Source organism: Acipenser ruthenus, chromosome 50 (genome assembly GCF_902713425.1).
Source record: "Acipenser ruthenus chromosome 50, fAciRut3.2 maternal haplotype, whole genome shotgun sequence".
Taxonomy (NCBI): domain Eukaryota; kingdom Metazoa; phylum Chordata; class Actinopteri; order Acipenseriformes; family Acipenseridae; genus Acipenser; species Acipenser ruthenus.
This window is the reverse complement of record NC_081238.1, coordinates 4822892-4838696: the sequence shown is the minus strand read 5'-3', so window position 1 is coordinate 4838696 and position 15805 is coordinate 4822892. Positions and strand designations below refer to the sequence as shown.

Genomic DNA, 15805 nt, shown 5'->3' with positions numbered 1-15805 from the left:
TATTCTATTTTCTTTCAAAAAGGTGCATGCCATGAAGATGGCGTGTGAAAAAAAAGAACAAGCTTCTCTGCCGTGTGAGGATTGCACCTGCCGTGACCCGGATTCGAACCGGGGTTGTTGCGGCCACAACGAAAAGTACTAACCACTATACGATCACGGCGAACTACCGAGAAGCTCGTGTTTGTTTTGTCAGCTGGGCACTCCGTGCTACACACACGGCAGGACAATTGCCGCAGGTCGCTGCTATGTGTTTTGTTTTATTGTTTTAATTAGGCTACTTTCATTTTTAGAATCTTTCGTTTCTTTCCCTGCGCCAATCAGAGGATGATTCCCCTTTACCTGGCTCATTTCAAAGGCTGGTTTTAAAGACAAGGGGGAGCGGAATAGGAAGCAGGATGTAAGGGAACGGGAGGCTCTCGTGACGGCGGCGGTATGGCTGGTCGGCAGCCTGTGCTATGGCGGTGTGTTTACAATGATTCCGTGTGTGGTGTCCGAGTAGCGGCAGTAGTATTGAAGTGTAGCAGGTCTTTATATACAGATAGCGAAATTTATGTTATTTTCACTACGCCACCGTGTGTTTATTGAGGACAAGGACCTCGAGTGGTTGGTTCCCGCACAAACTCTTTTATCCAGGAGAAATCAAGCAATCATACTCCAAAAATAATCTTTACAAGTTTTAATTAATAATTGTTTTCAAAATCTCAAGCACATTAACAACAATGTAAACAATATGACAATTCCACTTTCACTTCACCATCTAACAATTGTCTAGTAGATACATATAAAGATGATACAATTAAACAAACTCTTAATCTAGCAGTTTCTTATAGTGAAGTTAATTCAACTAGTTACCACATATTATAGTATTGCAGTTTATATAAAATACTTGGATCTATCAGTTTTTTATAGTAAGGTTAATTAACCAGTTCAGCAAATCTGTTCTTTTTGTGGTACATACAAAGTAGACAACAACGTCAGCACTTGAATGGTCTCGTTACAATCTAGATTACATTTGTAAAGTACACAGTACCAATTTCCCCCAATATTTAAAATGAATATATAAAACAGCTGCGTGCTCGCAAGAATAAAATAAAATATAACAAATTGCAGTGCATCCCTTTGCAAAACAACGAAACACAGTTTTGTTTTGTTTATTTTTTATGTATGCATATCGAAACTAAATCCTATCTTAACAAGTTTCCTCATTTATAGCGACCACCTCTCGATGCCCATAGAAATGCTAGCCGCCAGGTAAAGCAAATCAGACTGCCCCTAACAGGCACACAGCAAGGTGACACAAATTCCTCAATACAGAGCATCTAGGTCTACGCTTCTTTGGAAGCTCGTGGAACCAAATCGCCGCCAGCATTTGGCTGTTTAATCTAGGGGTATGATTCTTGCTTCGGGTGCGCGAGTTCCCGGGTTCAAATCCCGGATGTGTCCGTGTTCAATATCTTGCATTCCACTTTTCTAATTACGATGCATTGCCGGGAAGGCGCTCAATCACGTGACTGAAAAAGACTGACAAATCAGTCACCGAGAGCTCTGCTTGCCCACTCGTTAAATCAGGACTGCCATCTTTGTGTACACAGGGAATCAAATGCTTAAAAATTCAACAGAAGTCTCACATAACAGATTATAAAACCATTCATTTCACAGTTGCTGTACATCATACAGCAATGACTATTTTGGTAACATATGTTTGATGTTTTTCATGCGCTCATGTGTGTCTAAAACAATCCGGCTGCAGTAAGTTTTATCAGATGGTTGTTTAATTTTAAATATTTGATTTTGCAGCGCATGTAACTGCAACGCCATTGTTATGTGGCAGGACGAACAACAGGACCATATCAATCCTTAGAATGTGATTAATCATTCAACTCACGCTTCCATACATATTTGCAGTTTTCCCGACAACGCATTATCAATGCATGATTCCAAATGAACACATTCGTTTGATGGGGCTTAATGTAGTGACTAATATCACCTCACAGATCATTATAACTCACAGTGATACTTTCAAAGTTATGCTTTTAAGACTATTAACCAGTAAGGCAAATTAGTTGGGGAATGTATTACGCTTTATTCCAATGTTAAATGAAAAAGTTCAAAAAAGACTTGCGTTGGCCGGGAATCGAACCCGGGTCAACTGCTTGGAAGGCAGCTATGCTCACCACTATACCACCAACGCCTCCGTTCTCAAAATCACCTTCAAAGATTGAATTAAGCCACTGTAACGTTGGCTGCTGGGACAGGTCCCGTCTTGCCTCTACTCGATAAGCGTTAATACAGCGACTGGTGTTTGTGGGAGATTTTTATGGTGTTTATAGATTGATTATTTCTGTAATTATTATTTCATACACAGCAGGCTGGTGTGCATCATGCCTGTACTAACACGATGAAGCAATTATTGTATTCTATTTTCTTTCAAAAAGGTGCATGCCATGAAGATGGCGTGTGAAAAAAAAGAACAAGCTTCTCTGCCGTGTGAGGATTGCACCTACCGTGACCCGGATTCGAACCGGGGTTGTTGCGGCCACAACGAAAAGTACTAACCACTATACGATCACGGCGAACTACCGAGAAGCTCGTGTTTGTTTTGTCAGCTGGGCACTCCGTGCTACACACACGGCAGGACAATTGCCGCAGGTCGCTGCTATGTGTTTTGTTTTATTGTTTTAATTAGGCTACTTTCATTTTTAGAATCTTTCGTTTCTTTCCCTGCGCCAATCAGAGGATGATTCCCCTTTACCTGGCTCATTTCAAAGGCTGGTTTTAAAGACAAGGGGGAGCGGAATAGGAAGCAGGATGTAAGGGAACGGGAGGCTCTCGTGACGGCGGCGGTATGGCTGGTCGGCAGCCTGTGCTATGGCGGTGTGTTTACAATGATTCCGTGTGTGGTGTCCGAGTAGCGGCAGTAGTATTGAAGTGTAGCAGGTCTTTATATACAGATAGCGAAATTTATGTTATTTTCACTACGCCACCGTGTGTTTATTGAGGACAAGGACCTCGAGTGGTTGGTTCCCGCACAAACTCTTTTATCCAGGAGAAATCAAGCAATCATACTCCAAAAATAATCTTTACAAGTTTTAATTAATAATTGTTTTCAAAATCTCAAGCACATTAACAACAATGTAAACAATATGACAATTCCACTTTCACTTCACCATCTAACAATTGTCTAGTAGATACATATAAAGATGATACAATTAAACAAACTCTTAATCTAGCAGTTTCTTATAGTGAAGTTAATTCAACTAGTTACCACATATTATAGTATTGCAGTTTATATAAAATACTTGGATCTATCAGTTTTTTATAGTAAGGTTAATTAACCAGTTCAGCAAATCTGTTCTTTTTGTGGTACATACAAAGTAGACAACAACGTCAGCACTTGAATGGTCTCGTTACAATCTAGATTACATTTGTAAAGTACACAGTACCAATTTCCCCCAATCTATTTAAAATGAATATATAAAACAGCTGCGTGCTCGCAAGAATAAAATAAAATATAACAAATTGCAGTGCATCCCTTTGCAAAACAACGAAACACAGTTTTGTTTTGTTTATTTTTTATGTGTATGTATGCATATCGAAACTAAATCCTATCTTAACAAGTTTCCTCATTTATAGCGACCACCTCTCGATGCCCATAGAAATGCTAGCCGCCAGGTAAAGCAAATCAGACTGCCCCTAACAGGCACACAGCAAGGTGACACAAATTCCTCAATACAGAGCATCTAGGTCTACGCTTCTTTGGAAGCTCGTGGAAGCTCGTGGAACCAAATCGCCGCCAGCATTTGGCTGTTTAATCTAGGGGTATGATTCTTGCTTCGGGTGCGCGAGTTCCAGGGTTCAAATCCCGGATGTGTCCGTGTTCAATATCTTGCATTACTCTTTTCTAATTACGATGCATTGCCGGGAAGGCGCTCAATCACGTGACTGAAAAAGACTGAAAAATCAGTCACCGAGAGCTCTGCTTGCCCACTCGTTAAATCAGGACTGCCATCTTTGTGTACACAGGGAATCAAATGCTTAAAAATTCAACAGAAGTCTCACATAACAGATTATAAAACCATTCATTTCACAGTTGCTGTACATCATACAGCAATGACTATTTTGGTAACATATGTTTGATGTTTTTCATGCGCTCATGTGTGTCTAAAACAATCCGGCTGCAGTAAGTTTTATCAGATGGTTGTTTAATTTTAAATATTTGATTTTGCAGCGCATGTAACTGCAACGCCATTGTTATGTGGCAGGACGAACAACAGGACCATATCAATCCTTAGAATGTGATTAATCATTCAACTCACGCTTCCATACATATTTGCAGTTTTCCCGACAACGCATTATCAATGCATGATTCCAAATGAACACATTCGTTTGATGGGGTGTAGTGACTAATATCACCTCACAGATCATTATAACTCACAGTGATACTTTCAAAGTTATGCTTTTAAGACTATTAACCAGTAAGGCAAATTAGTTGGGGAATGTATTACGCTTTATTCCAATGTTAAATGAAAAAGTTCAAAAAAGACTTGCGTTGGCCGGGAATCGAACCCGGGTCAACTGCTTGGAAGGCAGCTATGCTCACCACTATACCACCAACGCCTCCGTTCTCAAAATCACCTTCAAAGATTGAATTAAGCCACTGTAACGTTGGCTGCTGGGACAGGTCCCGTCTTGCCTCTACTCGATAAGCGTTAATACAGCGACTGGTGTTTGTGGGAGATTTTTATGGTGTTTATAGATTGATTATTTCTGTAATTATTATTTCATACACAGCAGGCTGGTGTGCATCATGCCTGTACTAACACGATGAAGCAATTATTGTATTCTATTTTCTTTCAAAAAGGTGCATGCCATGAAGATGGCGTGTGAAAAAAAAGAACAAGCTTCTCTGCCGTGTGAGGATTGCACCTGCCGTGACCCGGATTCGAACCGGGGTTGTTGCGGCCACAACGCAAAGTACTAACCACTATACGATCACGGCGAACTACCGAGAAGCTCGTGTTTGTTTTGTCAGCTGGGCACTCCGTGCTACACAAACGGCAGAACAATTGCAGCAGGTCGCTGCTATGTGTTTTGTTTTATTGTTTTAATTAGGCTACTTTCATTTTTAGAATCTTTCGTTTCTTTCCCTGCGCCAATCAGAGGATGATTCCCCTTTACCTGGCTCATTTCAAAGGCTGGTTTTAAAGACAAGGGGGAGCGGAATAGGAAGCAGGATGTAAGGGAACGGGAGGCTCTCGTGACGGCGGCGGTATGGCTGGTCGGCAGCCTGTGCTATGGCGGTGTGTTTACAATGATTCCGTGTGTGGTGTCCGAGTAGCGGCAGTAGTATTGAAGTGTAGCAGGTCTTTATATACAGATAGCGAAATGTATGTTATTTTCACTACGCCACCGTGTGTTTATTGAGGACAAGGACCTCGAGTGGTTGGTTCCCGCACAAACTCTTTTATCCAGGAGAAATCAAGCAATCATACTCCAAAAATAATCTTTACAAGTTTTAATTAATAATTGTTTTCAAAATCTCAAGCACATTAACAACAATGTAAACAATATGACAATTCCACTTTCACTTCACCATCTAACAATTGGCTAGTAGATACATATAGAGATGATACAATTAAACAAACTCTTAATCTAGCAGTTTCTTATAGTGAAGTTAATTCAACTAGTTACCACATATTATAGTATTGCAGTTTATATAAAATACTTGGATCTATCAGTTTTTTATAGTAAGGTTAATTAACCAGTTCAGCAAATCTGTTCTTTTTGTGGTACATACAAAGTAGACAACAACGTCAGCACTTGAATGGTCTCGTTACAATCTAGATTACATTTGTAAAGTACACAGTACCAATTTCCCCCAATCTATTTAAAATGAATATATAAAACAGCTGCGTGCTCGCAAGAATAAAATAAAATATAACAAATTGCAGTGCATCCCTTTGCAAAACAACGAAACACAGTTTTGTTTTGTTTATTTTTTATGTGTATGTATGCATATCGAAACTAAATCCTATCTTAACAAGTTTCCTCATTTATAGCGACCACCTCTCGATGCCCATAGAAATGCTAGCCGCCAGGTAAAGCAAATCAGACTGCCCCTAACAGGCACACAGCAAGGTGACACAAATTCCTCAATACAGAGCATCTAGGTCTACGCTTCTTTGGAAGCTCGTGGAACCAAATCGCCGCCAGCATTTGGCTGTTTAATCTAGGGGTATGATTCTTGCTTCGGGTGCGCGAGTTCCAGGGTTCAAATCACGGATGTGTCCGTGTTCAATATCTTGCATTACTCTTTTCTAATTACGATGCATTGCCGGGAAGGCGCTCAATCACGTGACTGAAAAAGACTGAAAAATCAGTCACCGAGAGCTCTGCTTGCCCACTCGTTAAATCAGGACTGCCATCTTTGTGTACACAGGGAATCAAATGCTTAAAAATTCAACAGAAGTCTCACATAACAGATTATAAAACCATTCATTTCACAGTTGCTGTACATCATACAGCAATGACTATTTTGGTAACATATGTTTGATGTTTTTCATGCGCTCATGTGTGTCTAAAACAATCCGGCTGCAGTAAGTTTTATCAGATGGTTGTTTAATTTTAAATATTTGATTTTGCAGCGCATGTAACTGCAACGCCATTGTTATGTGGCAGGACGAACAACAGGACCATATCAATCCTTAGAATGTGATTAATCATTCAACTCACGCTTCCATACATATTTGCAGTTTTCCCGACAACGCATTATCAATGCATGATTCCAAATGAACACATTCGTTTGATGGGGCTTAATGTAGTGACTAATATCACCTCACAGATCATTATAACTCACAGTGATACTTTCAAAGTTATTTAAGACTATTAACCAGTAAGGCAAATTAGTTGGGGAATGTATTACGCTTTATTCCAATGTTAAATGAAAAAGTTCAAAAAAGACTTGCGTTGGCCGGGAATCGAACCCGGGTCAACTGCTTGGAAGGCAGCTATGCTCACCACTATACCACCAACGCCTCCGTTCTCAAAATCACCTTCAAAGATTGAATTAAGCCACTGTAACGTTGGCTGCTGGGACAGGTCCCGTCTTGCCTCTACTCGATAAGCGTTAATACAGCGACTGGTGTTTGTGGGAGATTTTTATGGTGTTTATAGATTGATTATTTCTGTAATTATTATTTCATACACAGCAGGCTGGTGTGCATCATGCCTGTACTAACACGATGAAGCAATTATTGTATTCTATTTTCTTTCAAAAAGGTGCATGCCATGAAGATGGCGTGTGAAAAAAAAGAACAAGCTTCTCTGCCGTGTGAGGATTGCACCTGCCGTGACCCGGATTCGAACCGGGGTTGTTGCGGCCACAACGCAAAGTACTAACCACTATACGATCACGGCGAACTACCGAGAAGCTCGTGTTTGTTTTGTCAGCTGGGCACTCCGTGCTACACACACGGCAGAACAATTGCAGCAGGTCGCTGCTATGTGTTTTGTTTTATTGTTTTAATTAGGCTACTTTCATTTTTAGAATCTTTCGTTTCTTTCCCTGCGCCAATCAGAGGATGATTCCCCTTTACCTGGCTCATTTCAAAGGCTGGTTTTAAAGACAAGGGGGAGCGGAATAGGAAGCAGGATGTAAGGGAACGGGAGGCTCTCGTGACGGCGGCGGTATGGCTGGTCGGCAGCCTGTGCTATGGCGGTGTGTTTACAATGATTCCGTGTGTGGTGTCCGAGTAGCGGCAGTAGTATTGAAGTGTAGCAGGTCTTTATATACAGATAGCGAAATGTATGTTATTTTCACTACGCCACCGTGTGTTTATTGAGGACAAGGACCTCGAGTGGTTGGTTCCCGCACAAACTCTTTTATCCAGGAGAAATCAAGCAATCATACTCCAAAAATAATCTTTACAAGTTTTAATTAATAATTGTTTTCAAAATCTCAAGCACATTAACAACAATGTAAACAATATGACAATTCCACTTTCACTTCACCATCTAACAATTGTCTACTAGATACATATAGAGATGATACAATTAAACAAACTCTTAATCTAGCAGTTTCTTATAGTGAAGTTAATTCAACTAGTTACCACATATTATAGTATTGCAGTTTATATAAAATACTTGGATCTATCAGTTTTTTATAGTAAGGTTAATTAACCAGTTCAGCAAATCTGTTCTTTTTGTGGTACATACAAAGTAGACAACAACGTCAGCACTTGAATGGTCTCGTTACAATCTAGATTACATTTGTAAAGTACACAGTACCAATTTCCCCCAATCTATTTAAAATGAATATATAAAACAGCTGCGTGCTCGCAAGAATAAAATAAAATATAACAAATTGCAGTGCATCCCTTTGCAAAACAACGAAACACAGTTTTGTTTTGTTTATTTTTTATGTGTATGTATGCATATCGAAACTAAATCCTATCTTAACAAGTTTCCTCATTTATAGCGACCACCTCTCGATGCCCATAGAAATGCTAGCCGCCAGGTAAAGCAAATCAGACTGCCCCTAACAGGCACACAGCAAGGTGACACAAATTCCTCAATACAGAGCATCTAGGTCTACGCTTCTTTGGAAGCTCGTGGAAGCTCGTGGAACCAAATCGCCGCCAGCATTTGGCTGTTTAATCTAGGGGTATGATTCTTGCTTCGGGTGCGCGAGTTCCAGGGTTCAAATCACGGATGTGTCCGTGTTCAATATCTTGCATTACTCTTTTCTAATTACGATGCATTGCCGGGAAGGCGCTCAATCACGTGACTGAAAAAGACTGAAAAATCAGTCACCGAGAGCTCTGCTTGCCCACTCGTTAAATCAGGACTGCCATCTTTGTGTACACAGGGAATCAAATGCTTAAAAATTCAACAGAAGTCTCACATAACAGATTATAAAACCATTCATTTCACAGTTGCTATACATCATACAGCAATGACTATTTTGGTAACATATGTTTGATGTTTTTCATGCGCTCATGTGTGTCTAAAACAATCCGGCTGCAGTAAGTTTTATCAGATGGTTGTTTAATTTTAAATATTTGATTTTGCAGCGCATGTAACTGCAACGCCATTGTTATGTGGCAGGACGAACAACAGGACCATATCAATCCTTAGAATGTGATTAATCATTCAACTCACGCTTCCATACATATTTGCAGTTTTCCCGACAACGCATTATCAATGCATGATTCCAAATGAACACATTCGTTTGATGGGGCTTAATGTAGTGACTAATATCACCTCACAGATCATTATAACTCACAGTGATACTTTCAAAGTTATGCTTTTAAGACTATTAACCAGTAAGGCAAATTAGTTGGGGAATGTATTACGCTTTATTCCAATGTTAAATGAAAAAGTTCAAAAAAGACTTGCGTTGGCCGGGAATCGAACCCGGGTCAACTGCTTGGAAGGCAGCTATGCTCACCACTATACCACCAACGCCTCCGTTCTCAAAATCACCTTCAAAGATTGAATTAAGCCACTGTAACGTTGGCTGCTGGGACAGGTCCCGTCTTGCCTCTACTCGATAAGCGTTAATACAGCGACTGGTGTTTGTGGGAGATTTTTATGGTGTTTATAGATTGATTATTTCTGTAATTATTATTTCATACACAGCAGGCTGGTGTGCATCATGCCTGTACTAACACGATGAAGCAATTATTGTATTCTATTTTCTTTCAAAAAGGTGCATGCCATGAAGATGGCGTGTGAAAAAAACGAACAAGCTTCTCTGCCGTGTGAGGATTGCACCTGCCGTGACCCGGATTCGAACCGGGGTTGTTGCGGCCACAACGCAAAGTACTAACCACTATACGATCACGGCGAACTACCGAGAAGCTCGTGTTTGTTTTGTCAGCTGGGCACTCCGTGCTACACACACGGCAGGACAATTGCCGCAGGTCGCTGCTATGTGTTTTGTTTTATTGTTTTAATTAGGCTACTTTCATTTTTAGAATCTTTCGTTTCTTTCCCTGCGCCAATCAGAGGATGATTCCCCTTTACCTGGCTCATTTCAAAGGCTGGTTTTAAAGACAAGGGGGAGCGGAATAGGAAGCAGGATGTAAGGGAACGGGAGGCTCTCGTGACGGCGGCGGTATGGCTGGTCGGCAGCCTGTGCTATGGCGGTGTGTTTACAATGATTCCGTGTGTGGTGTCCGAGTAGCGGCAGTAGTATTGAAGTGTAGCAGGTCTTTATATACAGATAGCGAAATGTATGTTATTTTCACTACGCCACCGTGTGTTTATTGAGGACAAGGACCTCGAGTGGTTGGTTCCCGCACAAACTCTTTTATCCAGGAGAAATCAAGCAATCATACTCCAAAAATAATCTTTACAAGTTTTAATTAATAATTGTTTTCAAAATCTCAAGCACATTAACAACAATGTAAACAATATGACAATTCCACTTTCACTTCACCATCTAACAATTGGCTAGTAGATACATATAGAGATGATACAATTAAACAAACTCTTAATCTAGCAGTTTCTTATAGTGAAGTTAATTCAACTAGTTACCACATATTATAGTATTGCAGTTTATATAAAATACTTGGATCTATCAGTTTTTTATAGTAAGGTTAATTAACCAGTTCAGCAAATCTGTTCTTTTTGTGGTACATACAAAGTAGACAACAACGTCAGCACTTGAATGGTCTCGTTACAATCTAGATTACATTTGTAAAGTACACAGTACCAATTTCCCCCAATCTATTTAAAATGAATATATAAAACAGCTGCGTGCTCGCAAGAATAAAATAAAATATAACAAATTGCAGTGCATCCCTTTGCAAAACAACGAAACACAGTTTTGTTTTGTTTATTTTTTATGTGTATGTATGCATATCGAAACTAAATCCTATCTTAACAAGTTTCCTCATTTATAGCGACCACCTCTCGATGCCCATAGAAATGCTAGCCGCCAGGTAAAGCAAATCAGACTGCCCCTAACAGGCACACAGCAAGGTGACACAAATTCCTCAATACAGAGCATCTAGGTCTACGCTTCTTTGGAAGCTCGTGGAAGCTCGTGGAACCAAATCGCCGCCAGCATTTGGCTGTTTAATCTAGGGGTATGATTCTTGCTTCGGGTGCGCGAGTTCCAGGGTTCAAATCACGGATGTGTCCGTGTTCAATATCTTGCATTACTCTTTTCTAATTACGATGCATTGCCGGGAAGGCGCTCAATCACGTGACTGAAAAAGACTGAAAAATCAGTCACCGAGAGCTCTGCTTGCCCACTCGTTAAATCAGGACTGCCATCTTTGTGTACACAGGGAATCAAATGCTTAAAAATTCAACAGAAGTCTCACATAACAGATTATAAAACCATTCATTTCACAGTTGCTATACATCATACAGCAATGACTATTTTGGTAACATATGTTTGATGTTTTTCATGCGCTCATGTGTGTCTAAAACAATCCGGCTGCAGTAAGTTTTATCAGATGGTTGTTTAATTTTAAATATTTGATTTTGCAGCGCATGTAACTGCAACGCCATTGTTATGTGGCAGGACGAACAACAGGACCATATCAATCCTTAGAATGTGATTAATCATTCAACTCACGCTTCCATACATATTTGCAGTTTTCCCGACAACGCATTATCAATGCATGATTCCAAATGAACACATTCGTTTGATGGGGCTTAATGTAGTGACTAATATCACCTCACAGATCATTATAACTCACAGTGATACTTTCAAAGTTATGCTTTTAAGACTATTAACCAGTAAGGCAAATTAGTTGGGGAATGTATTACGCTTTATTCCAATGTTAAATGAAAAAGTTCAAAAAAGACTTGCGTTGGCCGGGAATCGAACCCGGGTCAACTGCTTGGAAGGCAGCTATGCTCACCACTATACCACCAACGCCTCCGTTCTCAAAATCACCTTCAAAGATTGAATTAAGCCACTGTAACGTTGGCTGCTGGGACAGGTCCCGTCTTGCCTCTACTCGATAAGCGTTAATACAGCGACTGGTGTTTGTGGGAGATTTTTATGGTGTTTATAGATTGATTATTTCTGTAATTATTATTTCATACACAGCAGGCTGGTGTGCATCATGCCTGTACTAACACGATGAAGCAATTATTGTATTCTATTTTCTTTCAAAAAGGTGCATGCCATGAAGATGGCGTGTGAAAAAAAAGAACAAGCTTCTCTGCCGTGTGAGGATTGCACCTGCCGTGACCCGGATTCGAACCGGGGTTGTTGCGGCCACAACGCAAAGTACTAACCACTATACGATCACGGCGAACTACCGAGAAGCTCGTGTTTGTTTTGTCAGCTGGGCACTCCGTGCTACACACACGGCAGGACAATTGCCGCAGGTCGCTGCTATGTGTTTTGTTTTATTGTTTTAATTAGGCTACTTTCATTTTTAGAATCTTTCGTTTCTTTCCCTGCGCCAATCAGAGGATGATTCCCCTTTACCTGGCTCATTTCAAAGGCTGGTTTTAAAGACAAGGGGGAGCGGAATAGGAAGCAGGATGTAAGGGAACGGGAGGCTCTCGTGACGGCGGCGGTATGGCTGGTCGGCAGCCTGTGCTATGGCGGTGTGTTTACAATGATTCCGTGTGTGGTGTCCGAGTAGCGGCAGTAGTATTGAAGTGTAGCAGGTCTTTATATACAGATAGCGAAATTTATGTTATTTTCACTACGCCACCGTGTGTTTATTGAGGACAAGGACCTCGAGTGGTTGGTTCCCGCACAAACTCTTTTATCCAGGAGAAATCAAGCAATCATACTCCAAAAATAATCTTTACAAGTTTTAATTAATAATTGTTTTCAAAATCTCAAGCACATTAACAACAATGTAAACAATATGACAATTCCACTTTCACTTCACCATCTAACAATTGTCTAGTAGGTACATATAGAGATGATACAATTAAACAAACTCTTAATCTAGCAGTTTCTTATAGTGAAGTTAATTCAACTAGTTACCACATATTATAGTATTGCAGTTTATATAAAATACTTGGATCTATCAGTTTTTTATAGTAAGGTTAATTAACCAGTTCAGCAAATCTGTTCTTTTTGTGGTACATACAAAGTAGACAACAACGTCAGCACTTGAATGGTCTCGTTACAATCTAGATTACATTTGTAAAGTACACAGTACCAATTTCCCCCAATCTATTTAAAATGAATATATAAAACAGCTGCGTGCTCGCAAGAATAAAATAAAATATAACAAATTGCAGTGCATCCCTTTGCAAAACAACGAAACACAGTTTTGTTTTGTTTATTTTTTATGTATGCATATCGAAACTAAATCCTATCTTAACAAGTTTCCTCATTTATAGCGACCACCTCTCGATGCCCATAGAAATGCTAGCCGCCAGGTAAAGCAAATCAGACTGCCCCTAACAGGCACACAGCAAGGTGACACAAATTCCTCAATACAGAGCATCTAGGTCTACGCTTCTTTGGAAGCTCGTGGAACCAAATCGCCGCCAGCATTTGGCTGTTTAATCTAGGGGTATGATTCTTGCTTCGGGTGCGCGAGTTCCCGGGTTCAAATCCCGGATGTGTCCGTGTTCAATATCTTGCATTCCACTTTTCTAATTACGATGCATTGCCGGGAAGGCGCTCAATCACGTGACTGAAAAAGACTGAAAAATCAGTCACCGAGAGCTCTGCTTGCCCACTCGTTAAATCAGGACTGCCATCTTTGTGTACACAGGGAATCAAATGCTTAAAAATTCAACAGAAGTCTCACATAACAGATTATAAAACCATTCATTTCACAGTTGCTGTACATCATACAGCAATGACTATTTTGGTAACATATGTTTGATTTTTTTCATGCGCCCATGTGTGTCTAAAACAATCCGGCTGCAGTAAGTTTTATCAGATGGTTGTTTAATTTTAAATATTTGATTTTGCAGCGCATGTAACTGCAACGCCATTGTTATGTGGCAGGACGAACAACAGGACCATATCAATCCTTAGAATGTGATTAATCATTCAACTCACGCTTCCATACATATTTGCAGTTTTCCCGACAACGCATTATCAATGCATGATTCCAAATGAACACATTCGTTTGATGGGGCTTAATGTAGTGACTAATATCACCTCACAGATCATTATAACTCACAGTGATACTTTCAAAGTTATGCTTTTAAGACTATTAACCAGTAAGGCAAATTAGTTGGGGAATGTATTACGCTTTATTCCAATGTTAAATGAAAAAGTTCAAAAAAGACTTGCGTTGGCCGGGAATCGAACCCGGGTCAACTGCTTGGAAGGCAGCTATGCTCACCACTATACCACCAACGCCTCCGTTCTCAAAATCACCTTCAAAGATTGAATTAAGCCACTGTAACGTTGGCTGCTGGGACAGGTCCCGTCTTGCCTCTACTCGATAAGCGTTAATACAGCGACTGGTGTTTGTGGGAGATTTTTATGGTGTTTATAGATTGATTATTTCTGTAATTATTATTTCATACACAGCAGGCTGGTGTGCATCATGCCTGTACTAACACGATGAAGCAATTATTGTATTCTATTTTCTTTCAAAAAGGTGCATGCCATGAAGATGGCGTGTGAAAAAAAGAACAAGCTTCTCTGCCGTGTGAGGATTGCACCTGCCGTGACCCGGATTCGAACCGGGGTTGTTGCGGCCACAACGCAAAGTACTAACCACTATACGATCACGGCGAACTACCGAGAAGCTCGTGTTTGTTTTGTCAGCTGGGCACTCCGTGCTACACACACGGCAGAACAATTGCAGCAGGTCGCTGCTATGTGTTTTGTTTTATTGTTTTAATTAGGCTACTTTCATTTTTAGAATCTTTCGTTTCTTTCCCTGCGCCAATCAGAGGATGATTCCCCTTTACCTGGCTCATTTCAAAGGCTGGTTTTAAAGACAAGGGGGAGCGGAATAGGAAGCAGGATGTAAGGGAACGGGAGGCTCTCGTGACGGCGGCGGTATGGCTGGTCGGCAGCCTGTGCTATGGCGGTGTGTTTACAATGATTCCGTGTGTGGTGTCCGAGTAGCGGCAGTAGTATTGAAGTGTAGCAGGTCTTTATATACAGATAGCGAAATTTATGTTATTTTCACTACGCCACCGTGTGTTTATTGAGGACAAGGACCTCGAGTGGTTGGTTCCCGCACAAACTCTTTTATCCAGGAGAAATCAAGCAATCATACTCCAAAAATAATCTTTACAAGTTTTAATTAATAATTGTTTTCAAAATCTCAAGCACATTAACAACAATGTAAACAATATGACAATTCCACTTTCACTTCACCATCTAACAATTGTCTAGTAGATACATATAGAGATGATACAATTAAACAAACTCTTAATCTAGCAGTTTCTTATAGTGAAGTTAATTCAACTAGTTACCACATATTATAGTATTGCAGTTTATATAAAATACTTGGATCTATCAGTTTTTTATAGTAAGGTTAATTAACCAGTTCAGCAAATCTGTTCTTTTTGTGGTACATACAAAGTAGACAACAACGTCAGCACTTGAATGGTCTCGTTACAATCTAGATTACATTTGTAAAGTACACAGTACCAATTTCCCCCAATCTATTTAAAATGAATATATAAAACAGCTGCGTGCTCGCAAGAATAAAATAAAATATAACAAATTGCAGTGCATCCCTTTGCAAAACAACGAAACACAGTTTTGTTTTGTTTATTTTTTATGTATGCATATCGAAACTAAATCCTATCTTAACAAGTTTCCTCATTTATAGCGACCACCTCTCGATGCCCATAGAAATGCTAGCCGCCAGGTAAAGCAAATCAGACTGCC

At 40.1% G+C, this 15805-nt stretch overlaps 11 non-coding genes across 11 annotated transcripts; all 11 read right to left on the bottom strand.

The window, feature by feature from the left end:
* Nucleotides 1-2119: 2119 nt before the first annotated feature.
* Nucleotides 2120-2191, bottom strand: trnag-ucc (transfer RNA glycine (anticodon UCC)). Its single transcript has one exon. It is a non-coding gene; the product is annotated as a tRNA-Gly (tRNA).
* A 2354-nt stretch (nucleotides 2192-4545) lies between these two features.
* Nucleotides 4546-4617, bottom strand: trnag-ucc (transfer RNA glycine (anticodon UCC)). The gene has a single exon. It is a non-coding gene; the product is annotated as a tRNA-Gly (tRNA).
* Nucleotides 4618-4927: 310 nt separating this feature from the next.
* trnah-gug (transfer RNA histidin (anticodon GUG)) lies at nucleotides 4928-4999 on the bottom strand. Its single transcript has one exon. It is a non-coding gene; the product is annotated as a tRNA-His (tRNA).
* Nucleotides 5000-6962: 1963 nt separating this feature from the next.
* Nucleotides 6963-7034, bottom strand: trnag-ucc (transfer RNA glycine (anticodon UCC)). Its single transcript has one exon. It is a non-coding gene; the product is annotated as a tRNA-Gly (tRNA).
* Nucleotides 7035-7344: 310 nt separating this feature from the next.
* trnah-gug (transfer RNA histidin (anticodon GUG)) lies at nucleotides 7345-7416 on the bottom strand. Its single transcript has one exon. It is a non-coding gene; the product is annotated as a tRNA-His (tRNA).
* Nucleotides 7417-9393: 1977 nt separating this feature from the next.
* On the bottom strand, nucleotides 9394-9465 carry trnag-ucc (transfer RNA glycine (anticodon UCC)). The gene has a single exon. It is a non-coding gene; the product is annotated as a tRNA-Gly (tRNA).
* Nucleotides 9466-9775: 310 nt separating this feature from the next.
* Nucleotides 9776-9847, bottom strand: trnah-gug (transfer RNA histidin (anticodon GUG)). Its single transcript has one exon. It is a non-coding gene; the product is annotated as a tRNA-His (tRNA).
* A 1977-nt stretch (nucleotides 9848-11824) lies between these two features.
* On the bottom strand, nucleotides 11825-11896 carry trnag-ucc (transfer RNA glycine (anticodon UCC)). Its single transcript has one exon. It is a non-coding gene; the product is annotated as a tRNA-Gly (tRNA).
* Nucleotides 11897-12206: 310 nt separating this feature from the next.
* Nucleotides 12207-12278, bottom strand: trnah-gug (transfer RNA histidin (anticodon GUG)). The gene has a single exon. It is a non-coding gene; the product is annotated as a tRNA-His (tRNA).
* A 1961-nt stretch (nucleotides 12279-14239) lies between these two features.
* On the bottom strand, nucleotides 14240-14311 carry trnag-ucc (transfer RNA glycine (anticodon UCC)). The gene has a single exon. It is a non-coding gene; the product is annotated as a tRNA-Gly (tRNA).
* A 309-nt stretch (nucleotides 14312-14620) lies between these two features.
* trnah-gug (transfer RNA histidin (anticodon GUG)) lies at nucleotides 14621-14692 on the bottom strand. The gene has a single exon. It is a non-coding gene; the product is annotated as a tRNA-His (tRNA).
* Nucleotides 14693-15805: the final 1113 nt, after the last annotated feature.